Genomic DNA, 27,987 nt, shown 5'->3' on the forward strand with positions numbered 1-27,987 from the left:
GACGTGTAACCAATGGCACCCCATGCCATCATGCCGGGTTATACGCCAGTATGCCGGTGAGAATACGCGCTTCCAATGTGCGTTCACCGCGATGTCGGGTTCGACCATCATTATGCTGTAAACAGAACCTGGATTCATCCGAAAAAATGACGTTTTGCCATTCGTGCACCCAGGTTTGTCGTTGAGTACACCATCGCAGGCGCTCCTGTCTGTGGTGCAGCGTCAAGGGTAACCGCAGCCATGTCTCCGAGCTGATAGTCCATGCTGCTGCAGACGTCGTCAAACTGTTAGTGCAGATAGTTGTTGTCTTGCAAACGTCCCCATCTGTTGACTCAGGGATCGAGACGTGGCTGCACGATCCGTTACAGCCATGCCGATAAGATGACTGTTATCTCGACTGCTAGTTATACGAGGCCGTTGGGATCCAGCACGGCGTTCCTAATACCCTCTTGAACCCACCGTTTCCATATTCTGCTAACGGTTATTGGATCTCGACCAAGGCGATCAGCAATGTCGCGATACGATAAACCGCAATCGCGATAGGCTACAATCCGACCTTTATCAAACTCGGAAACATGATGGTACGCATTTCTCCTCCTTACACGAGGCATCACAACAACGTTTCACCAGGCAACGCCGGTCAACTGCCGTTTGTGTATGAGAAATCGGTTGGAAAGTTTCCTCATGTCAGCACGTTGTAGGTGTCGCCACCGGCGCCAACCTTGTGTGAATGCTCTGAAAAGTTAGTCATCCGCGTATCACAGCATCTTCTCCCTGTCGGTTAAATTTCGCGTCTGTAGCACGTCATCTTCGTGGTGTAGCAATTTTAATAGCCAGTTGTGGATATATGTGGTTCTTCGATAAACTGTTCCCCACCGCAAGAGTATCACGTATTGCTTTTTCCAACTCGCCTCCCTTTTCCGACTTTAGGGTTTAGCAAACATTGTTGGGACGTGAAGAGTTACAGTAGCAGCTCTCCAAGATGAATAACCACTCGACTGTCACGAGAGGAGAGACACTGTGTCACTGAAGGGCCAGGTGGACAGGGCTTCGGGATTTATCGTCCGGCCCGTTTTGTGCCCGGCCGTGTACTGGCTGCAGTCGCCGTGACGGAGAGCGGCTGCGGGCCCAGGCGATGGCCACCTTTCATCTGCGTCCGAGCCTGCGGGGGTGGGGGCGGCGTGGCCAGCACAAAGCCGGCCCTCTCAGGCGCCGCCGCCGCCGCTGAGCGTCCGGAAGGAGATTGATCGTGCCGGGGCTGCTGACCCTTTTCGTCAGGGCTGACTGGCCGCAAGGGCTTGCCGGCCAGTGGGCGACCTCGGCCCCGGCCGATGCGCTCCGCGAACCGTCACTGTCTTCTGGCCACCGCTTCCATTTCCCCCAGATTGGAGTAGGCCGCACGGGCCCGAGTCCCCCTTGAAAGCCCGCTGTAAAACACAGTGCGCCATCTGTTAGGGCGAGTCGTAACCTCGACGGTTTCTTGTAACTCTGTCCGAGTTCCTGGAGCAATGAACAAGGTCGTAGTTCATTATTTCTCTCGATACCGTAGGACAGAACCTGTTTCAAGAGATATCGATAGGCGCACGGAAAAAGTATCGAATCATCTTAGTTCAGAGTACTTTCATCTCGATACCGACTTTTCTTACTCGTTAATTTCATTTAATGTATTCATATCAGAACTTCAAAGCACACTGAAAGTTGGCCATTTATCTTTGTATATCTATGCAACCAGCCGTTGTTTTGAATTTTAGATACGATGTATTGTAAAATGAACTAGTAGAGATTTACATTCAAAAGCTAAAATCACCTCAAAACATTTGTAATGAACAAACTGAATCAGTGCAGAACTTTTTCTCTACTATTTTCAACACACCCTGGCATCAAAACAGCCGATTGTAAGACATATTCATCATCCTGCATACATTATGTTTTCTCAGTCTTGTAACAACTATGGCATTCTGTAACTTAATTTCACAGCAGATATTTCACTCTCTTAGTCATGTAACAGCTATGAAATTCTGTAACTCATTCACCCTTTAATTAAATTGTAAACAGATCACTCTATTTGTTTATCTTGTGTGTACATTCTTAATCCCTATTACTTGTATATTGCTGATATAAAAGTACATGTGTAACTAGTAAGATTCATTTAAATGTATTATCTGCACTTGAAAATATTATACAATGCATCTCTGTCAAAGATCACGATGTCGCGAAGTGTTATATCTATTGCCTAAATATTCTTTGTATTAATATCCAGTGTTTACTTGCCGTGAATAAATGTGAAACCGAGTTTCTACGCGTATCTCATAATGTACATCATGGGAGTCGATTTGCTACGAATAGCACGATGCTATGCAATGGAAGTACCCCAAATGTAACATCACCACAGCGTCGAACCACACTGCGGGACCGAAATTTCCTGATCATGAGAACATCCTGAGGAGCTAATAATGTAACGCGTATTCTGTCCCTACATAATGTAATATTATTGCAATATTCCGGGTGCGAGTACCAGCGATGATGCGCTACCGTAATTCAGATGACAACGCTCTTTGCTCTGAGGACAGCGCTCTTTGCTGTGGTAAAAAAAGGAGCGTCTATGTTTTCTTGTAATTGTTGGAGATTTGTAATGCGGATTGGACTTTATGTTTTTTTGAGGTCAGATGAGTTTGCATATAGAAGTAATTTTGAAGTTCAAAGGAGATACTGCTTGTAATCGAAGTTATCAAGAATAAAAAAAATTGTTTTATGAAAAAGAAGGTAGGTATCATCTACGAACTTTTATTCGATGTTGGATCCCCAGACCTTCATAAAAGCTATTAGTGTATTTAGCAATACAGTGCATAGTGATATCTTCGGGAATTAACAATACTGGGCGAATCTGCTATTATCAGCGTCCGAATGATGCGCAATATTTCGCCGTCAGCTTGTGGGTTCAATACGTGCCGTCAGCTTGTTAGCCACAAGATACCACACTGCCACTGTTGTTCAACCTTCTCATTCCGAAAGTGTTTCCAGAGAATCTTACGGAGACTATGAGTAGTTTTGTGGCCAAGACAGAGACGGAGCCTTCACCACGAGTCGTAGTAGTTTTCTCCGACTTCGGCCTGCGTTCTCTGAGAACCGGAGAAGCGGAAACCTCCTACCGGCGATTAGTCCTGTACCTAACCCGTTCTCTCCTTACAGCAGCCACAAAGAAAACCTATTCATGTATAGTAAAATATTTTTCACAGATTTTTTTTCTTAGCCAGGTAAAATTTTTTAGAATAGATTCATCTAGGAAAAAGAATCGAATGAGAGTTTAAATCCAGTACTTCTCTTATCTGTGTCAAAGACAAAGGTCAAGTTAGCTAATTAAGTATTTTTTTTACGACGTAGCAGTTTCATTTTTTCTGCAAAGATGATGTGAAGCAAATAATCGATTACTCAAAGAGTCACAGTATTCGACGAGCTGAGGAGTGCCATGTCAACTCTTTGACGAGTAAGAGCGCGGCCGCATGTTTCTGCGGATGCAGACGATTTGAACGGCACAGACCGTGCTAGTCTTGATCTTGGTTTCCTTGCTGGCGGTTCCGAGTGCTGCGGAACGCTACATACGAGTAGTGTATGAACTTGGTTTGAAATTTCTTTCTGTTAATCATTCTTTAACTGCATGTGACAAATCTATGGTGAGACTGCGGCCCGCATAGCGCAGCTTGGCGTAATACCGTTTAAGGAATTGCGAGGCCTTTAATGTGCATTTTATCGATGTTCTGACTTAAGTTTTGGGTAAGTGAGGTGGTTAGTTTCGACGCACACGGTACAATATAGTGTTTTCATTAGTTCATCCAAATAACAGGCGTGTTGAGCTCATCACATTCTCGTTTAGTCGAACGTTTCCAGAACTTTCCGACGCACATCGAATTCTTCTTGTTAAATTGTTTAATTCTGTTGGTCCAGTATGCCACGTGTTTCACGCACTGGCAATTGTATGAATTCTTATGTTTTAGATTAAATAATTATCAACTCACCCTATAATGAGGTTTATTGATATTCCCGTGCCACTGATACTTTACTTTCATGGTATTGTGTTCATATTGCAACCTTCATCTACATTGTGAACGCCATTAATGGATCATTTTTGTGAAAGCCAATAAATGTCTGCTATAACGACATAGTAGTTTGAAATTTGTTTCATTATCGCCTAGAGCGTTCCTCTGTTTGTTCCAGAAGCGTGGTGCCCTGGAACGTGACCCTACGTGACGCTTCAAACAGCAAGGAAACTGTCGACACATGCGAAAGTAGGTCAGAGCTCAGAAGTTCATGTGAGGTGTAACGTGGGTTAATGACGCCACATTGGCAACACCACAATTCTGCCCAACCCCACCCTGGATGTGTCATACGATGAAAGATCGTGACAGCCCCTCTTCAACACATTTCACCACTTATCTTGACGCCTCTGAGATGGAAATCAGAACCGTGAGGCCCAGCTTTGGAATCGTACGTTTTCCTCATAGATGGTATCCTTATGGATGCTCAGAATCGGCACGAAAAGTCCTCAAGGTATGGCATAAAGAGCGTCAATGAAACCACATCTTTACCTGGGGCGTTGATTCCCACAGGCATAGCGGTCGAAAACGACTATTCGAAGAGTGATGAGCAACAGGAAGACGTTCTTAACAACCTTCGACACTGCTGACAGCCTTGTACGTTAGAATCCTTCTCTAAGTACACTGTTTAACTGAGTCACCATTAAACATTTCAGACGCATCACCGCTCAGAATCGACACGAGAAAGGCTCGGGAGGGGTCAGTGGGGGGGGGGGGGGGGGGGGAGGAAAAAAGAGCGTCCAGCTGCGACATAGTCGCGAATATGAACAGTGACCCAATACTGTCAAATGTTTTTTATTCCAGTCCTTGGTCACAATATCAATTCCTTTGACGATGTTCTACATCATGTCCTAATGTGATAAGGCCTTACCACATTAGGACATGGTGTAGAACAGATCTGAAGATGGTCATTATCGACTGAAACCTGTCATCGTCAAAGGAGTTGATATTGTGACCAAATACTGGAATAAAAATATTTTGAAACCACTCTTTTTATAAGGATATAGGGGGCTGCAGACCCACTATTCGCGATGTGACCACTTTGGAGTGCAGCCTGATCGCAATTTTCACTCTGGTGTGGAGGGTGGAACCACTGATGACCTTTCAAAACCATTGGACGAATTCTTAACATCAAATGAAGCAGCAAAGGGTGTTTAAGCATTTTGACCCCTCCTGTTTCGCCCACTACTGTAGCGTGGTCACGACGGTATGGGACTTTGAGATGTCTATGCCTGAAATAGCAATGTACCTCTCCCACACTCTCATTTCAGCAGTAACCTTGGCGCTACTCACGTACTTTAAAGTTGTCCCTGTACAGGAACAATCATTGATTACTAGGCGCTGGTGTGTCAGGTATCCCTTCCGGCAATCCTTATATCTTCGCATGTGGCCAGCAGGTGCTTGTCAAGTGACATGGCGCTACGCAGCTGAGATGTGTCGAAATGGTTGCCTGTCACACCGGCACCTAAGAATCAATGAATGTCTGTCTCCGTACAGGGACATTTTTAAAGCTGCGCAGGTGGTCCCGAGGGTGTTACTGAGCTGGGTACTTTTAGGGAGACACTCTGCCATTTTACTCAGCCATGTGTCATTGTCGCATCCTCTTGTGATCACGCCACAAGAGGGTTGCGAAACGTGTCGGCTGAAGAACATAAACAATTTCTGCTGCTTTGGATCACGTTCAAATGTCGTCGAATGGTTTTTATCGGCACCTAGTGGTTCTACACTAGAGCAGAAATTGCGGTCACTCTAACCTCTAAAGGTTTCATTCAGTGCAGTTTCAGCCCTACGATATCCTTGGAGAAGGGTTGGTGAAATGACGTCCTAAGAGAGTTTTATTGAGGTCATGTATGCCATCTCCTGAGGCTTTTCAATGTCGATTCTGCATTGTGTGTCTGAAGTGTTTTCCTCGCTACCTATCACAAACTCGCACGATTTCAACACTGAGCGTCATGGTTCTGTCCCCCATCCAGAGACATCAGAAGAAGGAGTGAAATGTGGGTAAGAGGGGGGTGTGACGACCTTTCATAAAGCTATACGTCCACGGCGACGTTGGGCAGAACTGTTTTGAAATTTTGTATCAATATCATTTCATTAGCTCACATGAACTTCTGACGCATGACTTTGTTTTCTTTTTTAAGCACCGTCGAGCCCGAGGGTGACGTCACATGGCGCCACGCTTTTGCACCAATACAGAGGAAAGTTGTAGGCGTCTTTCTAAATAGTTACATTTTGATTGCGTTGTGCATACTGAGGTCAGACTGAACTCGTGGTAGGCCCAGAGACTACACTATGGGCCACGGAAATTTATATAATTGCGGAAAGAATTTGTTAAACAGAATTTGGTAACACAATATAGTTAATTACTACTTCTATTAGTTGTTGTTGTTGTGGTCTTCAGTCCTGAGACTGGTTTGATGCAGCTCTCCATGCTACTCTATCGTGTGCAAGCTGCTTCATCTCCCAGTAACTACTGCAACCTAAATCCTTCTGAATCTGCTTAGTGTATTCATCTCTTGGTCTCCCTCTACGATTTTTACCCTCCACGCTGCCCTCCAATACTAAATTGGTGATCCCTTGATGCCTCAGAACATGTCCTACCAACCGATCCCTTCTATTATTCAAGTTGTGCCACAAATTTCTCTTCTCCCCAATCCTATTCAATACCTCCTCATTAGTTATGTGATCTACCCATCTAATCTTCAGCATTCTGCTGTAGCACCACATTTCAAAAGCTTCTATTCTCTTCTTGTCCAAACTATTTATCGTCCATGTTTCGCTTCCATACATGGCTACACTCCATACAAATACTTTCAGAAACGACTTCCTGACATTTAAATCTATACTCGACGTTAACAAATTTCTCTTCTTCAAAAACGCTTTCCTTGCCATTGCCAGTCTACATTTTATATCCTCTCTACTTCGACCATCATCAGTTATTTTGCTCCCCAAATAGCAAAACTCCTTTACTACTTTAAGTGTCTCATTTCCTAATCTGATTCCCTCAGCATCACCCGACTTTATTCGACTACATTCCCTTATCCTCGTTTTACTTTTGTTGATGTTCATCTTATATCCTCCTTTCAAGACTCTGTCCATTCCGTTGAACTCCTCTTCCAAGTCTCTCTTCTATTAGTAATCACCTATTAATGCTGTCATTACCACTAATCGAGCCTATAACAAATAAAAATAAAATGATAACATTAAAATTACTGTTATAAACGCTTACCTGTTTCATTTAATGTTTAAAGTGAGCCACTGTTACAATAAATATTAAGAACTACAATCCGTAGAACTCCTCTGCCATTTACCTTTTGTGCTTTAAGGTAAGAAGGTATGTGAAAGTGTAGTAGTGATTCTAAGAGTACTGCCCTCACATCATAATTTACGTTCAACGTGATTGCCACGAGTCATCGAGTCATTTTTTCTGGTTTTGTAACCTCCCCACAAATATTTGAAAAAGTCAAAAATTTAAATGTTAACGACAATACAACCTAGTGTAACCTCCCAGCAAAATAACATGATTTATTGACTATGGCAATTAAATAAAAATTAGCAGGTATAAGCTCCCCACAAAATGAAAGTCAATTCAGTGATAATAAAATCTCAGTGACAATGAAAATGCAAATAGACCGAAATGTCGATCTTAGGCCCTGATTAAACCCAAATTCTTACCTCAGTAAAACTGCATCTGCTCTTATTTTTCGCCATAGCTTGGAGGAAATGCATCGCAAATATATTTTGAACTTAAGTAAATTTTTCTTTAAGGGAAATGGAAGGCAAATATTCTTTCAATAAAATGTTTGTTTTGTTAAAGTGCTTGGTTCGAAAACAAAATTATTATTGGGGCGATTCTTGAACAAATTAGTTACAGTTAAGATACATTACATTATCAGATGTGCGCAATGCTGCTTCATTACCTTATTTAATAAATATACCTCGTCCTGAATCTTTACCAGAGTGCCATGTCGACGCCCGCCGACTCCACACACACAACTGCGACTATCTCTCGCGCGCTACTACCACAGACTACGTCATCTCGCATGCGCTACTACTGTCGAATTGCCTCGCAACTGAACTGAACTCTCGCGCGGACAAGCGCAGCCTAGGAACGACAAATATCTCTCTGGTCAGAGACTCTGCAAATGCCTCGCCATCGCCGCCATACAACATACGTGTTTCATAACCCTCCACTGGGGGGGGGGGGGGGGGGGGGCAAAAATTTGGCAGCGATGGTAAGTCATTTGGACTTGCCAAGCGCGGCAAATTTTTTTTTTTAATTAATCAACTTTTATAATTTACAGAATATTCAGATGTAGTACATGAATTAAATGTGGTGCACATGCACCGCGTACAAAACATTTCAGACAAAGACAAAATGTGAGTACAAAACATATTAGCAAATCAGAAAAATGTATATACAAATTATTTGGTAGATAATAAAGTGCACACGCACTGAAAAATTTTCAGAACAAATAAACAGAATGGCAAAAAATCATGTTGACAAGTGACATGAGTGCACATGCACTGCAGTTGAGAACATACCAGCAAATGACGAAATGTATATACAATGAGTAACAAATGACATAAGTGCATACACACTGAAGTATTGAACATATCAAGAAATCATAAAAGGTATACAGAATGAGTACAAATCATATTGAAAAATGAGAAAAGTGCACAGGCACTGAAGTTCAGTAGAAAACATACTAACACATAAGTGCACATGCACTGAAAAACTCTTTAGCATTTTCATAACAAATAAACGCAAAGGTAAGAAATCATTTTGACAAGTGACATAAGTGCACATGCAGTGCAGTTGAGAATATATCAGCAAATCAGAAAATATATTAATAAACGGCAAAAATACACACGCACTGTAGTACAGAGCGTATCAGAAAGTCACAAAAAATATATACGTAATGAGTACAAACGGCATAAAGTGCACACGCACTGAAAAACTCTCTAATATTTTTACGACAAATAAACCTAATGAGTACAAATTATATTGACAAATGACAAAAGTGCACACGGACTGTAGTACTCTCTAGTATTTTTCTACAACAAACAAGCAAATCAAGAAGTGTAATAAAGTGCACATGCACTATAGAAGTCTTTAGTAATTTCAGGATAACTGATCTTATTAACAAAAGAAAGGAAGTGCACACGCACTGTATATGACTTTTTCATTTTACAAGAATTAGGGAAGGGATAGGAAGGATTGCATCATGGTTGTAGCACTTAGGTTTCACGCAGCTGCACTGAAAGTCCATATCTTTCCACAGGAGTACAACACCAAGTGAGACAATTTGCAGTTCTTTTCCCAGAAGTATTTATCAGCGTATCCAAGACACTGAAATGTCGTAGTAATATTTCCTGTTATCATTTTGGCAGTACATCAGGTACACCAAACAGTGGGACCATAATAACGTCTTCATCGCTCACGGTGGTGGACAGCATGTCGTGTCAACACCACGCTCTTACAAGGCACACCAACGTAGAATTAGTGCAAAAACCAAATATAGTGCTCCATGATCATGAGGATGGACAGGATAAATGGATAGTACAGTAATTCCAGGTAGTTAGGTCAGAAGGTGAAGGACATTAAGTCACATAGTAGTCTTCATTGAGAATTACATTAGTAGTTTGTGGCATTCATAGCCCAGTTATTGAACATTTCTGTACCATGTATTTAGTATTACAGAATAATGTTCATAAAATTAAATTATTGGCATCATGGGTAATCGTATTACAATAAACAGTGGCAGTCCTTGGCCAGTCACTAAGCATATTTAGTATGACAGAATAATGTTCATCAAAAGTCATCATTGAAAAGGAGAGTCAATTATTGGCATAGCATTAACATAATTCATTGAGTTATACAAATTATTGGCACTCATTGGCCAGTTACCAAAACATGAAAAGTCATCATTGAAAACAGGAGCTAATTAATGGCATAATTAATAACATAATTCATTTAGTTACATTAATTTTTGGCACTCAGTGGCCAGTTACCAAAACATGAAAAGTCATCATTGAAAACAGGAATTAATTAATGGCATAATTAATAACATAATTCATTTAGTTACATTAATTATTGGCACTCAGTGTCCAGTTACCAAAACATGAAAAGTCATCATTGAAAACAGGAGCTAATTAATGGCATAATTAATAACATAATTCATTTAGTTACATTAATTTTTGGCACTCAGTGGCCAGTTACCAAAAACATGAAAAGTCATCATTGAAAACAGGAGCTAATTAATGGCATAATTAATAACATAATTCATTTAGTTATATTAATTATTGGCACTTAATGGCCAGCAAGTATTGAATAGTATAAAACATTGTTCATCATTCAGTATTATTCAGAACTCTCTTAAATGGGTAGCATTATTTGAAACTGGTGATGCACACCATTAAGAAGTCATGATTAAAAATCAGTTAATTACAGTCATAGCATTAATAATCATGGGCATTATAAGTAGTCTCATTACAATAAACAGTGGCAGTTATTTGCCAGTTACAAAGCATTATTTTATATATTTTTTTCGTATCATTAAGAAGTCATTACTGAAGTGACGTACTATTCAGAGCTGATCAGTATTACTCAGAATTCTCTTAAACTAGTAGCATTATTTGGGACTGGTAATACATTTTTTTGTGCTAGTTACTTAGCAATGCATTGCTTTGGGTAATTATAAGGGAAAGCAAGAAGAGAAAAAGAAAAAAAAATTGCTTCTGGGTTGTTCCTGTAAATGAAAAATGTGTAGCGTCATTCGTCATGAGTCAGCTGTAGCAAGGTTGTGACACAAGTGGGTAAAAAAAATGCAAGAACTAGTATAGGCTTAATAAGTAACAAGTTTAGTAACTATCATGAAAGGCTTCTCCTGGAAAAAATACAAAATGGATTATTGAGCTGAAAGAAGAAACGCATACTATGCTGAAAAGTAGTGAACTTCGAATTAACAGATAGTGAAATGTGTATAAAAAAATGTGTTCCATAGCTGTCCTTTCCAAAACCTTCAGTCATCATACCATACGATATAAAACATACTGTCAAAACAAACTGCAACAAATACTTAAATAACTACATAGCATAAATACATAAACTTCAACATCATCCTCATCTGTAAAGAAAAACTTAATTATCCATAATATCTTAACTTCATTATTCTCAACACCTGTAAAGAAAAACTTCATTATTCATAGTAGCATATTCTTCATCATTACTCTTCATCAGCATTCATTATCATCTGCAAAAAAACCACTTCATTATTCATTACACAACTATTCCTTATCTCTAGCATATTTCATCACTAAAACTAAGATGTGTAGTTCTGTCTGACAGCCTGCATCAATCGCCTTGTATTCTGAAAGAAAAAATTAGTTAAGACTGCTATTCTACGATGTGTATAGTATATTCTTGTTAATGCTTGTTAATTCTGATCCATTTACTCTTCCTCATAAGGTGTTTGTATCTTCTTTCGTCTATTCCCATTTCTGTTTAATTTATTTCTTTACGTATCATTTCTTTCTGAAATTGATGAACAAAGATTAATGTCTTGCATTTAAATCATATACCCACTAAATAATGACTGGTTTATGGTGACACAATTAAGCATACAGCATAATATGATAGAAAACGTAATATGTCAAAAGCATAGACAGTGTTAAAAGGCAAAAAATGTACAGAGAATATCACAATGCAGCAGCAAAAAAAAAAAAAAAAAATGTAAAACAGTCACGCTGTTGATATATCATAGGGCAAAAAATGTCAAAATCAACTGGTGTGTTATACCTTAACTATTTCACAGTGCATATAAACAAAACATGAAAACAATCGTACATAAAAAAGACAAAATGTGACGTTCGTTGTGTTCAGCTTGTATGTAGTGTAGTTAATAGAGGCGAGAATGAAAGACTTTAATTGAGAGAGGATTTGATAAAATTAATACGTCACTACATAGAATTGCATAATTATTCATAAAATGCGTAAGTTCATCTGGAAAATATGCACGGTCTGATGTGTAACGACAAGAACAGCGACCTGCTAACCTTACGTTGCCAGGCACTTGCCAAGAAAAAATACGATAGTCATCAATAATTAGTCACGTGAATATAATTGCAGAAATGATCATAAAAATTAGTAAATAGCATTACAGTGTGATAAATCGTAAAGTATGTTCACTCAATAAAGGGTTTTATGTTGGATAAGTGGTGGTTTCCTTTCGATTTTCTGGTTCTCAGAGTTTCGACGTGTACAACATTGGGGTGAGGAATGCTGCGAATTCGATATGGACCTGCGTATAGAAGTTCAAATTTACTGCACTTACCTTTTATTTTGCTGGATAAATAGTGTGTACGTACTAATATCTTCTGTCCAATGTGAAAGTCACGGCGTGTACAAACCTGTTTTTGCTGTCTTCTCCTGCGCTCTGCGGCACGTTTAATGTTGTTCAACGCAATGTTAATATTTCGTGGTGTCGTAATCGACGAGATGTAGGAAAGTTTACTAAATCTTTAATTTTGTTTGGTGGTTCAATGTTTTTCAGTATAACAGACGGAGATAGCATAGTGGATTCATTTGGAATGGAGTTAATTACCTCTTGGAAGGAGAATATGTGTGTATCCCAATCAATATGTCTTTTGTGGCAGTATATTCTACACAGTTTACCAATTTCTTTCATTAATCGTTCACAAGGGTTCGAAGAAGCATGGTACCTGGATATATAGATCGGAGAAATGTTTCTAGCTCATAACATGCATGTCCATGTAGCAGAGCGAAATTGTGATCCATTATCGGAAATTACTCTCATCACATGCCCTACATGAAATAGAAAATGTTTTACAAATGCTTTCGAAACAGTTTTAGCAGTAGCTTTGCGTAACGGAGTGAAAGTAACAAATTTTGAAGTAAGTTCAACAGCGAAAAAGGTGTAGCAAAAACCTCTATTAGTTCTCGGTATTGGAACAAAAATGTCTACTGCGGCCATATGTCTTAATTTAACAGGTATAATGGGATATAATGGAGGAATGTGTGAAGTGGTGTCTGACTTAGCTTTCTGGCAAATTTTACATGACGCTAAAACTCGTCGTATACGTTTTTCCATATTGGCAAAATAACAGTTCTGTCTCAGTATAAGAAAACATTTTCTGGCTCCGTAATGTGCGTAGCTTAAATGAGTGTACCAGATTAATTTGTTAACAAGTTCGTCAGGAATGCATAATAACCAATTGTTGCTGTCTGGATGGGAGCGGCGGAACAGAATGTCATTGGGTACAGTGTAGTGGTTCCTAATCGTAACATTATTCTTATCTTTCCAAATGTGTTTAATTTCTTTCCACACGTTGTCTTTATTTTGCTCTTTTGCTATGTCCTGTAATGACGACGAAATAAAATTTTCAAATGCAACTTGTTGGATGTACATTACGCTAAAATTGGCTTTGCAGAAGTTGGTTGCTACGTCTTGCTGATTGTTGCTGAGAGAACGCGATAGTGCGCCTGCTATAACATTTTGTGTGCCGGGAATGTGAACAATCGTAAAATTAAATTCCTGTAAATAAAGCTTCCATCTACTTAGTCTGTCGTGTGTGAATTTAGCTGAAAGTAAAAATTGTATCGCTCTGTGGTCTGTGTAAACGGTGGTATGTCTGCCATAAAGAAAGTGCCGAAATCTCGTAAAAGCCCATACAACACATAACGTTTCCAATTCTGTGACGGAATAATTTCGTTCAGCAGGTGACAGAATGCGGCTTGCAAATGCGATGTTTTTAATTACTGTTGAGCCATCTTCTTCAATTTTCTGAAAAATGTGTACGCCTAAAGCGGTGTTGGAACTGTCGGTGGCAATGGAAAAATTTCTAGTAAGATCTGGGTGCGATAAAAGTGGAGCATTCAACAAAGCATGTTTCAGGTTCACGAATTCAGAATGTGCTTGCTTATCCCAAGACCAAATAATATTTTTGCCTGTTAATTGGCGTAATCTAGGTGTGTCTAAAGCAGAGTGATGAATAAATTTGCGAAAAAAGTTAATTAAGCCCAAAAAACTGCGTAGTTGCTTTTTTGTCGTAGGAACAGTAATATCACGTAGAGCTTGAAGTTTTTCCGGATCAGGTGCAATGCCTTCTGCTGAAATTACGTGTCCAAGAAATTTTATAGAAGTTTTACCAAAATGCGATTTACTGAGATTAACTGTGAGTCCTTGTGCATGAAAAGTTTGTAACAGTCGGTCTAGAATCAGGTTGTGGTCAGTCCAGTTAGCTTCTGCAATAAGAATGTCGTCTACGTACGTCGTGAATCTGTCCTTAAGTTCTGTCGGAAGTATAGTATTCAAACCGCGAATAAAAGCTGCAGAAGAAATAGTTAAGCCGAACGGTAAGTTACAAAATTGATAGAAATCGCCAAAACAGAGAAAAGCTGTGTACTTTCTGCAATTCGGATGGAGCTGAATTTGCCAAAATCCCGATTTCAAATCTAGTGTGGAATAAATAGCTGTACCGTGAAATTTCTGTAGAAGTTCCTCTAATGTCTGTGGTCGATCTGTTTCATTAATAATAATGTCATTAATGTGACGTGAATCAAGTACGAGGCGAAGTGAGCCATCTTTTGTCTTAACAATATGTAGCGGGTTTATGTACGGACTAACTGCTGGTTCTATAATTCCTTGGTCGAGCATATCTTGCAACTCCTTTTTAACTTGTTCTCTGTGGATATACGGAATGGGATAATGTTTAGCTTTAAATGTATCGTGCTGTTTGACTTGAAATTCATACATAAATCCGGACGTAGTACCAGGAATGTTGTCAAAAACTGGAGCTTGCTGTAAAAGAATTTTGTGTAACTGCGTTCGTTCGTCGTCTGTATTTGCACTGCTTTGTTTAACTTTATCAGAAATCATTTGCATTACGTCGTAGTCAGCTTCGTCTGGAGTGTTATAGTTATGTACGTACGTATCAGTGAACAATGTCGAATTACAGTCTATGTTACGTGATACGGAAATGACCTCTGTGCGGTTAATTGTTTGTTCTTCCGCAGATAAAGAGTGCTGAAATTCTAAAACCAATTGCACATTTTCATCCTTCAACATTAAATAGGAATTTTGAAAATCAACCACTGCGTCGTGTTGTACGAGAAAATTAGTACCTAAAATAACGTCTGTTGTCAATAAAGAAATAATCCAAAAATTTGAGTGAAAAGCATGACCTGCAATACAAAATGATAAATGCGTCTGTAATTTAACGTCTACTCCTTTACTCGATACTGCTCCTTTCACTTTCGTTTTGCCTAAAGGTAATGTGGGATGGGTATTCTCTTTGTTACACTCGTTAAAAGTTTCTTCATTTATTACTGACATAGGTGATCTGGGATCGATTACTGCTGAAAATTTCTATGAACCAATTTTAATTTCGATCACAGGATGTGAAATAGTTTTCTGAATAACTGGTCTTTCCTGCAAAAGAGTGTCTCTGATGTCGTCAAAAGTAATTACATTTTCGTGAACAACATTCTGCTTGTCTAAAGTAGTGCTCGTGTTACTGGAAGATGCGACCTGTACAGTATCTAGTCAGATTCTACCTGACGTGTTATTGTTATCAGGAGGATGCTGTGGCATTTCTACTAGTTGAACAGTTCTGTTACTTCTTCCAGACGTGTTACGCTCTGGATGATACCTACTGTCGGGTTCATTCATGAGAATATGTTCTTGCGGATGATTTTGCTGTTGGTAAGATCGACTGTTATTATATGTACGCTGATAATTGTGCTCATCATTTTTACGTCTGTCGTGATAGTCATTCCTATACGGTGCATTGCGATAGGAATTGAAATACTGCGTTTTCTGTACGTAGTTGTTCCTTTGCTGCCGTGCGTTACTATTTGTTGGATCTGGGACTATACGTGCATGCGGCGAAACATTAAAGTTAGGTTGACCTTGTGCATTACATTGTTGGTTATGTACTCCAACCGGCTGACTTTCATGCTGTTGTGGTGGAAAACGTCTATTGTTACCAAAATGAGATTCCTGTTGCTCAAAATTTTGACGATATTGATAATTAGAATTTTGTCTGTTATTAAAGTTTTGGTGGTTGTCATTCCTAAAGCGTGTGTTACCTTTCCTATTAAAATTACGTGTCTGATCATAATTGCTGTACATCTGTTGGCCTTGGTTGTTATATGAAAAATTTTTGTTTACGAAAGAATAATCTGATTGCTGCACTTCTAAAAGCTGCAGCAGATCCCTGAATGCCGAAATATTTTCTTTTTGCTGACCTGTTAAAAGTAACACTTTAATGATCGTGGTAATTTAGAGATACATAATTGAATGAGTGCAGATTCACTATAGGGTTCACTTAAATACTGGTTTTGCTGCACCATGTGCTCAAAAAATTGCGTCACATTCGGAAAATTTGAGTTCTCATAATTCGGTAAACTAATTAACTGATCTTTAATTCCGCGCTGTGTCGTCTTCGACCAATACGCTGACAGAAAAGCATTCTGAAACTCTTCTACCGAGTAACATTGTCTCGCGATCGGTCTCATTCGAGTTGCCGGTTCGCCTTCCAAAAAACTGCAAATAAATTCAAGTTTATGCGTAACGGGCCAAGTCGGTGGAAAATCAAAGCTAAATTGTTGTATCCAATCCAGTGGGTGAATCTGTGTTCTGTCATTCTTAAACACTTTAAATTTTCTTACTGACAGAAAATGTTTGTAATCGAAATTATCGTCTCTGTGTGATGGAACAGGTTCAGGATTGTAAGAGAATCTGTTGAACTGCGGTTTTCGGAATCTAAGTCCCGTACTCTCTGTAGATTACCCAAATTATACGCGTTGCGCGAGTCTGACAAATGTTCGCGAAGTGGCGTCTGCTGTGATGTGTTATTAACTGAAATACTTTTCATCTCTGTTACTTCTTGTTGTAAACTTGACAACTTTCTACGCAACGTGTTATTAGACGAATCGATCTCATTAATTGTCTGCTGTAAATTTTGAAATTCAGGTGTTTGATTAAATGAAACCGGCGAAGTATCGTCTGATTTGCTGTCATGATTACTTTCAATGACGTCAATACGACTGGCCAGTTCATCACATTTTTCAGTCAGTATTTTTACCTGATCATCGGTTTTAGTGTCAGTGGCATTAATCTGTTTTTGCAATTTACGTGTAGTTTCGTTCAGTTTTTTAACGTCAGCTTTGACGACATCGGAATCCTGTGTTAGTTCTAATTGTTCGAGTCTGTCGGTCACTGTTTGAAAATCGGTTGTGTATGTGTCTGTTTTCGATTTAAGATCCGAAATTTCGTCACGTAATTCTGTGTTCGACTGTTTGATGGTATTAATTTCGTCGGACACTGTGGCAATATTATTGTCTACATACGTTTTTGCCTTCGCAAACATTTTACGTTTGTCTTCTTGTCTCTGAGCAGTGATTGTTTCCATGACTTGACGTTTGACTTTATTTTGATCCTGAATAAATTTGGGGAAACGCGTATCACTGTTTTGTATGTGAAGACTAAGACGTTCGTTAATTTGAGAGTTCTGTTGGTCGAATTTCGCGTCAATCTTTTCATCCACTGTGCGCGAAAGTTCTGCTGTCATTGCTTTAAACTCGTCGTGTAATTGTGTAGCTTTTTCAGAGCATTGTTTAGCGACTCCGCTAATTTCGTCTCTGAGTGTTTCTGTTGGAGCTGTTTGCAATTCCCTTAATTCCTGAGCAACAGACTTAATTTCTTCGCTACTTTTTCTTGAACAAGCCTCTATTTCCTCGCGTAACTGTTCCTTGGTATCATGACACTGCGCGGCAACGTCTCTAATTTGTTCACTAAGCTGTCTGGAATTGTTGTCTAATTTTTCATTTAACTGTTTGGAATTGTTGTCTAATTTTTCATTTAACTGTTTGGAATTGTTGTCTAATTTTTCATTTAAGTGTTGTTTGAGTTTTTCGTTATCTTGTTTGACCTGTTCATTAAGTTGTTTGAAATCTTCACTCTGTTGTTTGGAATTGTTATCAAATCTTTCATTAAACTGCTTAGTCATTTGTAGCAACAATGCCATAATTGGATCCGGCCCAAAATTAGCATTTCTATTCTCTGTACTGTTTAATGGTGTATCTGCAATTGTCTCGCTTTCTGTAACCATTTGGTTATTCTGAGATTTACAAAAAGGTCTGCTTATCGAATCTCCACTGTGCGTCGCTATTTCGGCATTAAATGTATCCTTCGTACTTTCAGTACACTGTCCATTTTCGTTAGAAAAATTTGTCTGTACGTTACTTGAATTTTTCAAACCGGGTGTGTTAAGCTGGGCAGCCCTCATTACAATAGGGCGCCCCGCGTCATCGATTGTCGTCAAATCAACAGAGGACATAACCGAGTTCGTTTGTTCATCATTAAGACAAAAATCATCATTAGTGATTGGAATGCACTGATTGTCAGTGAACGCAGGATTGTCATCATTACACTGCGTGTCACAATTACTATCGGTCACGTTGTTTAAGTCGGTAATTTCATTCATAATACCTCGCGATACACTATTCACAGTCTTTCGCGGCATTTTTACAATAGTCACAATTATTCACAAAACAAATAAGCACAATGTAAAAGCAACATACAAATACAACAGAGCAACGAACTGCCGATGATCTGAGGAAAGAAAGTCATAAAATTAGTAAAAGCGTTGCGCCAAATGCTAATTATATTTAAGCAAATAAGAGCAGATATATGGCTACTTTTCAGAAGATTCTCAACGAAATACGATCCTGGACTGTATGTCGCCAAGTGTAACCTCCCCACAAATATTTGAAAAAGTCAAAAATTTAAATGTTAACGACAATACAACCTAGTGTAACCTCCCAGCAAAATAACATGATTGATTGAGTATGGCAATTAAATAAAAATTAGCAATCTGACCCAGGTATAAACTCCCCACAAAATGAAAGTCAGTTCAGTCATAATAAAATCTCAGTGTCAATGAAAACGCAAATAGACCGAAATGTCGATCTTAGGCCCTGATTAAACTCAAATTCTTACCTCAGTAAAACTGCATCACCATAGCTTGGAGGAAATGCATCGCAAATATATTTTGAACTTAAGTAAATTTTTCTTTAAAGGAAATGGAAGGCAAATATTCTTTCAATAAAATGTTTGTTTTGTTAAAGTGCTTAGTTCGAAAACAAAATTATTGTTGGGGCGATTCTTGAACAAATTAGTTACAGTTAAGATATATTACATTATCAGATGTGCGCAATGCTGCTTCATTACCTTATTTAATAAATATACCTCGTCCTGAATCTTGACCAGAGTGCCATGTCGACGCCCGCCGACTCCACACACACAACTGCGACTATCTCTCGCGCGCTACTACCACAGACTACGTCTTCTCGCATGCGCTACTACTGTCGAATTGCCTCGCAACTGAACTGAACTCTCGCGCGGTCAAGCGCAGCCTAGGAACGACAAATAGCTCTCTGGTCAGAGACTCTGCAATGCCTCGCCATCACCGCCATACAACATACGTGTTTCAGTTTCTAAGTGGATAGTGTTATGCTTACAGTCTGAGCCGTATGCATATTGCACATAATTCGCCTACAAAACATCTGATTACGAATTTGTGAGGTACGAGTGTGATCACAAATTTTATTTACTCAGCTGACTCACTTTCATACCATTGCGCAAGAGAAACCACTAACTAGCTTCAAATAAGTGTTCTTCTGTTTTTAAACGCATTCAAATAGTGTTACAGATCATTCAGAGGACCTAAATTTTACGTAGAAAAGAGCATTTGCTATGAGAATGTCTCTGAAGACATAATTTCGTGTGCACAGAGTAGTAACACTGTAATGTGCTTGCAAGGTATAGAATCATCCAAGTTTTGATGTAATAAATACTTATCATTTACCGAAAATTTTGGCCACATGAGAGATCCAACACTTGAAACAATTGAACGCGCCGGCACTAACAGGCCACCCATTGAACCCTGTAATAGAAATACATAATGCCTATAAATAATGCGCCACAGCTCAAATCGGTGAGTCCCACCACTGGAATGTGAAAAGAAAGAAAGCGTACAGAAGGAAGAGATTGAAATCATGTATTCTTTTATACAAGACATTTTTCTGGTCCAGGAATGACGCAGGATAGAACATAATCCTACAGTAACAAGCTTCAGTTTTCAAACAGGTTTTTATCCTGCAAACTGACGCAGTGCGAAAGCCATTTGCAAGGTCTTCTCCAAATTCCACAGAACAGGTTACGCGGCTGATGATACAGCAAAAAATGTTGCCTCCTGAAAATGTCACCACGGTTTCTGGAATTACTCAGCAAGATCAAAGGAAATCCGTTGGAAGACTGGCAGCAGAGACAGGACTGAAACCTTCCAGCACGTAGGAAATACTCAGACTATAAAGGTAATTAATAATTTCTTCTTATTGATAAATGCATAGATAATAATTCTAGTCTCATACCGAAGATTAATTTGAAAAGTATTTAACGCTGACGGACAAAAGATGATTTACGCTCTTCGTTTATTGGTTTTAGTAGTAGCTGCCTTTCGTTGTTCTCGTGTCCTGGTGATAAGACGTGCTGTGTAATTACTAGTGAAATTGTGCTAAATCATGAAAGCAACGTCTGAAACAATACGACTTTCTCATATACGATACCATGGATCCCAGAACCTGTAACTCTGGAAGATTATTATTATTTTAGTTTTGTATGGAGAATTTAGATGGGGTACGTGAATGCGTTCATCTACTTCCCTTCGAGGCTGCCAATGTCAATTTCAATATTTAGATGGTATTTCCCGCGACGTTCAGAACCTGCAAATTACGAAATCCGATTATTTTCTTTCTTAGATAAATAAATGCATTTTAACCGCAATTCTCTTTACTCATGCCACGGGGAATGATAGTACTTAAAACGTACGTGCCTCTATCCCGATCATACCTTCGCATACAACTGAGTGTGTACCGACGTAACTATACTTATGACCCATTTCCCGTACAGTATTAATTCTTATGGTGAACCACTCTCTTGCAAATGTACGTGACCTCTTATTTTGTGTAGTCAATCGGGTGCATTCCTTAATAACGTTACTTTTAATATTCAGTGGCTTAGTTTCCACAATTGATCTTTGCCTGTATCGCGCGAAATATTTATTACGCGACAGTCATACTAATTCTCATTTCAAAATTACGACACCGGCCGACTAAGTTTCTAACAATTTAAGAGGATAGACATAGCCTACACATATTTCAGTTCAAAATCTTGTACGAGCTGTGCGGCAGAGGGCTGTCTTTGCTAACCAGATTCTCACCGTGATTAATGAAGGATTTGGTGTTAGCTGCAGCCGGGCGAAGTGGCCGTGCGGTTAAAGGCGCTGCAGTCTGAAACCGCAAGACCGCTACGGTCGCAGGTTCGAATCCTGCCTCGGGCACGGATGTTTGTGATGTCCTTAGGTTAGTTAGGTTTAACTAGTTCTAAGTTCTAGGGGACTAATGACCTCAGCAGTTGAGTCCCATAGTGCTCAGAGCCATTTGAACCATTTTTTTGTTAGCTGCATCGGGTTCAAAGGTGAAGCACACTTCCGCCTGAATGGAGTCGTGAATAAACAAATGTGGCGATTTTGGAGTTCCCCATTCGTGTGAAGAGCTGTTTGAGATACAGTATGATAAAGAGGCATTCTTGGTCCTTTCTTCGTGCGACAAAGAATCATTAGTGAATGTTACGTTGCAATTTTGGATTGTTTGTCGCCACACAGACAGCATTGGGGGATTGATCAGGCACCGAGTGATTCATATGAAATGAGGCCAGCCTAGAAGTTTTTCGATTTCTTAATGAATAATTCGGAAATAGAGTCACAGCCTTGGATTATTGAAAATTTTATTGCGGGGAGATGAATCGTCCTTCATCTTTGCCGAATTTGGCTGCCTGCGGCTACTTTCGGGGACAAGTTGAAACACGCTGTCTGTCGAAACCATCTCACCATGCTGAACTATCTTGAACTGACGATCCCTTTTGCGCTGAGACACAACATGACGTGATGACAAATTTTGTTGCCCATTTACGCCGCCTCCGTACTGCAGGTGGTGAATATTTCGAAAATACTGTGATGTGACTGCAAAGACTGCTGCAGAGGACAAGCTGCACAGCGCACAGCGCCATCTTTTAGCATCTTTTAGAATTACTGAGAAATTTCGGTATAACGTATGTATTAAATTCGTATAGGTATCACAATAAACATACATTTTGTTGCACTCGTCCATCGATCTTGGGTTTTGAGATATTCAACCCTAACAATATCAATGAAGTTTTCATAATATTTATTGGCAAAGGTCGGAGGGCGATGCTATGAGCCCACCTTAAAAATTTAAAGAAAAAACAAAATTTATTAACTGTTGTTGGCTTACATTAACAACACACCTTTTAAACACGCACTGATATCTTATTAGGGTACAGAAAATGAAAATGTTTTTACGCACAATCTTCGAAATATCAACACACTTTCAATAACGTGTAGTACTAAGGGGAGGGGTATGGGGGAGGTACTTCGTGCCTACTCTACAAAAATGTAAAAATGTAATGTTCGTTAACATTTGTTGCCTATTTCTCAGAACATACATGTAAAGAGATATTGATGCCTAAGTAAGGTCCTGAACCTGATTGTGTTGATGATGACATTCTTGGAGAAAGTGACATCTGCCATTAAGATTTAAATTCTTTTGCTTAAATTTAAGTGACGAATTTAAAACATTCATGGAATCTGGCAGAAGAATTCATTGAAAACAATTTGTTTTTAAAAATTTTAAAATATGAAGTAGCTGACTAGATTACAATATTTTCAAATGTATCCCCCCCCCCTCTCCGCGTCCTATTGGTATAGTGATGGTTAACATAATTTGGTAATAGTCCCACATGCACAATCACTATTTAAGATATGATAGAATGATAGTTTTGTAAGTGACTTGGATGAGTGCATGACATCCTCCTTTATATACACCATACACAAGTCGCGAGAGACTTTATTTTACATAAAGTTTGACTGTGATCGTGGAAGCGGGAGGTAGGTACGTGGTCTACGGCGCCTTGCCACGGTTCGCGCGGTTGCCGCCGTCGGAGGTTCGAGTCCTCCCTTGGGCGCGGGTGTGTGTGTTGTGCTTAGCGTAAGTTAGTTTAAATTATATTAAACAGAGTGTAAGCCTAGGGACCGATAACCTCAGCAGTTTGGTGCCACAGGAACTTACCACAAATTTCCAAATTTCCGTGATCGTGCTATTAATGGTTAATTTAGGCGAAGAGAATCTTAAGAAATGATTGTTCTCCAAAACGTTGCATAACCAGTATGTAAAACAATGCGGATTGTAAATCCTTTCTGTTAGGTCAAACAAACCTGTAAAAACGAGTTGTAACAAGGTAAAATTACGGTAGCCAATGCCATTCATAAATACTTTTTAATGAGTAAAGAAATTTCTGTAACGTAGCGCAAATTTATATTATTAATTATCTGAATTAATAATTTCGTGGTAAATGTGTTGAAGCAACGTTAGGTGTAATATTTTTTATGTACTTTACTATGAGATACTAACCAGCACGTAATTCATTGACGTTAACGGTTACAAAAAGACTATGTGTGATTCTGAGCTAAGCAACATCTGAAGTAACCAACAGGAAATTAGTCTGCCACCCTAATTTCTTTGTGCAGATGTCCTGTAAACACCAGTACAGAAAACAGAAATACACTTACTACTTTCAAAAATAATGAAATGCGAAGAAATTTTTAATGGTTTTTCTTGAATGTTTGGCGAATAACACTGTCAAAATTTATTTACCTCTAGGTTACTGGTTGACTTTGATTCTATTACAACACTCTGCGATATGTAAATTTAGAGCCTTCTTAACTAAATTGATTGACTAATTGGTTTTTCAAAACAGCCACAATTTCTGAAAGTCTTTTTTTAAGCAAGTAAGACAGTTGTCTTTTTAAAGCTATAGCGCTAAGCCGCTATGGCAGCCTTTAATATTAGGACAAAGAATTTATCACAGGCAGCATGACTTGAGTCAGTAGCAGTGTATGTACGGCTAATTAAGCTGAATTGACAAAAGAACTCACGACAATTACTAGCCGATGTGATTTACAATGCCAAACCAAAGAGTACACTGTATGCAGGCGACTACGCGAACCACTACGTCGGCGCCGTCGAATACTGTGTTATAAATATTAGCCACAGCGTTTACAAGGCTCACACATGGCTCTTCATCCAATAAACAGTGCACTGTTTAAACATTCAGTATCTGTACTATTGGAGCCAACGACCATCTGAGGAAATATCTCAATTGCCCGTATTCGTTCCGAGGTGTGCCCGCTGTGACGGATGACTTATGACTGGAACTTTGTCCTTAGCAGGCGCATTCCTCACACACCTTTCACATCTTGCCATTGGCTCACTTTTGCCTCCTTAGCACAGAGAGTCTTACCTCCAACTTTTCCTATGCTGTCATTACAATACCAGGGCGTAGCCCGTACAACAATATTTTTACAAATTACGTTACATGTGTGTAGTTGTTCATATTTGGTACAAAATCAGAAATACTTAATGACACATTGTATATAAAACACGGACAAAACGTTGTCTATAAATGGCTAAAAATTGTCGATGACATAAAGTGCCGCGTTTATAGCCTGGTCTGTGGAAGTCAGAGGGTGTCACATCTAATGAATATTAGTACTTCAAATTCCCCATTATTTCCAAGAGAAAAGATCTTTCTGGACAATATGTTGTTGCGACGTAGAACTTTTCACCTGCAGTCCAGTTCCTTCTCACGTTGTTTATCACTCATTTAGTCTAGATGACTTTCGTAGATGATAAGATTGAAAGTTTCTCGCATTGTGAGACTGACTCAGTAAGAAAGTAACAGTGCATCATCAGATTTATATAATGTATTTTACTATCAAGTGTAGACGTGCACGAGCAGAAACGGAGATTTCCATTTCCCATAAACAGTTTTCACTTCTCTCAAAGTTTTCAGCTTTTGTGTTGGTCGAAGATGTCACGTTATTTGTGGTTCGGTAAGAGAAGTGACAGTCGTTCTGAGCAGGATCTGTGACCTCAGGTAAGTGGGTACATGTTAGCGGCAACGGCGAAAAAAGAACCGTTGGCCAACATACTTCTATAGGAGACTTGTAATGATGCAGTAAATTTAAGACAATAACTCACATCCGAAAAACACACACACACATTTCACATTTTAATATAAGCCACAATTCTGATACAATTTTCTTTCTTTTGGTTTTCAAATAACTGAATTTGAGACACAAGTAATTTATAGAAATGCAGCCCCATGACATCATTGACAACTGCCGATATTTCAACAAAAGACCGCCTAGTCATTTTCAAGACAAAACCGCAGTAAGTAAGCGCTATGGTAATGAATTTAAAACTTCGGTTTTCAGAGCAATTCCGGAAAGATACATACACGCGCGCACGCACACACGCACGCACACACACACACACACACACACACACACACACACACACACACACAGTAGCGAAAATTATTAAACAATGGGTGAGGTGGCATTAGCACTGTCCCTGTGTTTTCTGACTTTGAGAGAGCATGATGCCAAGCAAAACCTTCAGCTCTCCTTACAAGGTTACTTCGTAATTTCATCTTAACTGCTTCCTTAATAACACCAACCCAGTAGCTGGAAGTGCAACCCACAATCTAAGTGTTGTTTTCCATAGGATGACCTGTGCCAAGACAATGTTCTGCAGTACCCGATTTTCTCGGGTGTTATAAGCGTGTGCTTATGATCGATACACTGGTCCCCGACGGTCTCGATAGCCTGCCAAATATATGACATACCACAATTGCAAGGCGTACGATGGAGTTCTGATTTATGAAAACCAAGATCATCCTTTGCTGCACCTAAAAGGACCCTCGTATTAAATGGAGGTCGGAAAACACATTTCACGTCATATTTCCAAAAAAATTGTTGGAGATACTCCCTGCGTAAGGCAGAAACGCTTTAGATCTTGCTACAAATCGGCATCATCATCACTCACTCAGCGGACTGTTGGTTGATAGCGCATCACACGTTTGATTTTTCACTATATCCAATCTGGCAGAAAGTGATCTGAAGATGTGTTTACTCAGCTGACAAACTCTCAGGGTCTGAAATGGCTTGAGCCCTGTGAACCAAGTTACGATGTACCGCTTCACGCTGAGGCAGATGGCGAAAACTATCAGGCTGTAGATACAAGTCTGAGCGAGTAGGCTGCCTTTAAGCAGCACGCACCAACTTACGATCAACCTTCCTCCTGACCAAAACATCAGGAAAGGGAAGGGAGCCATCATTTTTTACCTCCATCGTGAAAAGAATATTTGGGTGGATTGAATTCACGTGCTTTAACAGACCATTTAAATTCTTACTGCTATGTTGCCAGACAACAAAAGTACCACCACCTGTCTGAAAAAACATGCAGGTTTCTAAGCCGCGGACTCCAAGGCATTTTCCGCGAAATCTTCCATAAACAAATTTGCCATAATATGTGACAATGGGTTTCCCAACGCAACTCCGTCTGTCTGCTCATAATACTGGTCATTAAATAAAAAGTAAATGGAAGTCAATACACGTCGAAATAGGTTCGTTAATTCAACACCAAACGAAATCTTGACCATAAAGAATCAGACGGAGGAACACGAGTGAAGAGAAATACCACATCTAAACTTAGTAGAATATCAGAGTTATACAAACAAATTCCCTAAAATCGACGTAAGAAATCAGCCGAGTTCTTAATGTGATGGTCACACCGACTTTAGTGGGCTCATCAGATTAGTAAGGTGATTTGCTACACGATATGGGGAACATCAACGTTATTCACAATCGGACGAACTGGAACACTTTCTTTGTGAATCTTTGTAAGGCCATATAACCACGGGGGATCATCTCAGTAGGTATTAAGACTCTTTATAGTCTCCTTTCTTCAGGAGGCTGTTAGTCTTCCTCGCAACATTTTTATGGGGTCAGCACCGATCCGGCGATACGCTAATTTAGATAGTAAACACCACATCTTTCGTACTTAATCCTGCTTGTCCAGAACAACTGTAGTATTGCTCTTGTCCGCGGATAAAATAACGATATCTGGATCAACTCTGAGTGAACATAACATCTGCTGTTGTTATATTACTCTTGGGTGGACGTGCCCCATTCAACACACGACGTGTCTTCCTCCTAGCCTCCTCTGCAGCCCCAGAATGTAGTTTAAAAACAGCCTGTTCAATACAACTGATAAAATAAACCGCTTGCAAATGCTTGGGCGACAGTGCATACTTTAAACCTTTCGCAATCCCGAATAAAGCTGCGTCGTTAAAAGTTTTCTCTGTGAGATTTATCACAGAACTTCGAGGTTAGTGTTATGATCTGACCCACGGAAGCGTTCACACTTCGCCAAATGCTGGATGGTTAAAGAATGAAATTCACAGTCAGGCTGCAACCAACAAACACCGTCCACTAATCCCAACAAAAGTCGACATTTTTGGAGCAGTCATTAAATGAAACAATTCCTTGGGACAAACTCCATCTGTCAACGGGTGTAATGGATCCTTACACGAACAAGAGCTAAGCCAGCGCGTTGTTGGATGCTACTGGTGACAGGAGAATTGATATGACGTACAACCATGGAAAATGTTGGAACAATATTTTATCACGTCACCTGAAAAAAAAACGACTAGGCAGATTGCAATCATTCTCTACTGATGTCGAGTTTATTCAGACCTAGGAAAGAACGATACATTTCCTGCCCATAGAGATACAGAATGTGAAACCTGATTTTCTACCTGCTTGTACAACGTTCAAGTAACGCACGGAAAATCAGCCGGGTGACGTCATCGACAACCGCTGATAT

The sequence above is a fragment of the Schistocerca piceifrons genome, chromosome 4, assembly GCF_021461385.2.
Source record: "Schistocerca piceifrons isolate TAMUIC-IGC-003096 chromosome 4, iqSchPice1.1, whole genome shotgun sequence".
In the NCBI taxonomy this organism is placed as follows: domain Eukaryota; kingdom Metazoa; phylum Arthropoda; class Insecta; order Orthoptera; family Acrididae; genus Schistocerca; species Schistocerca piceifrons.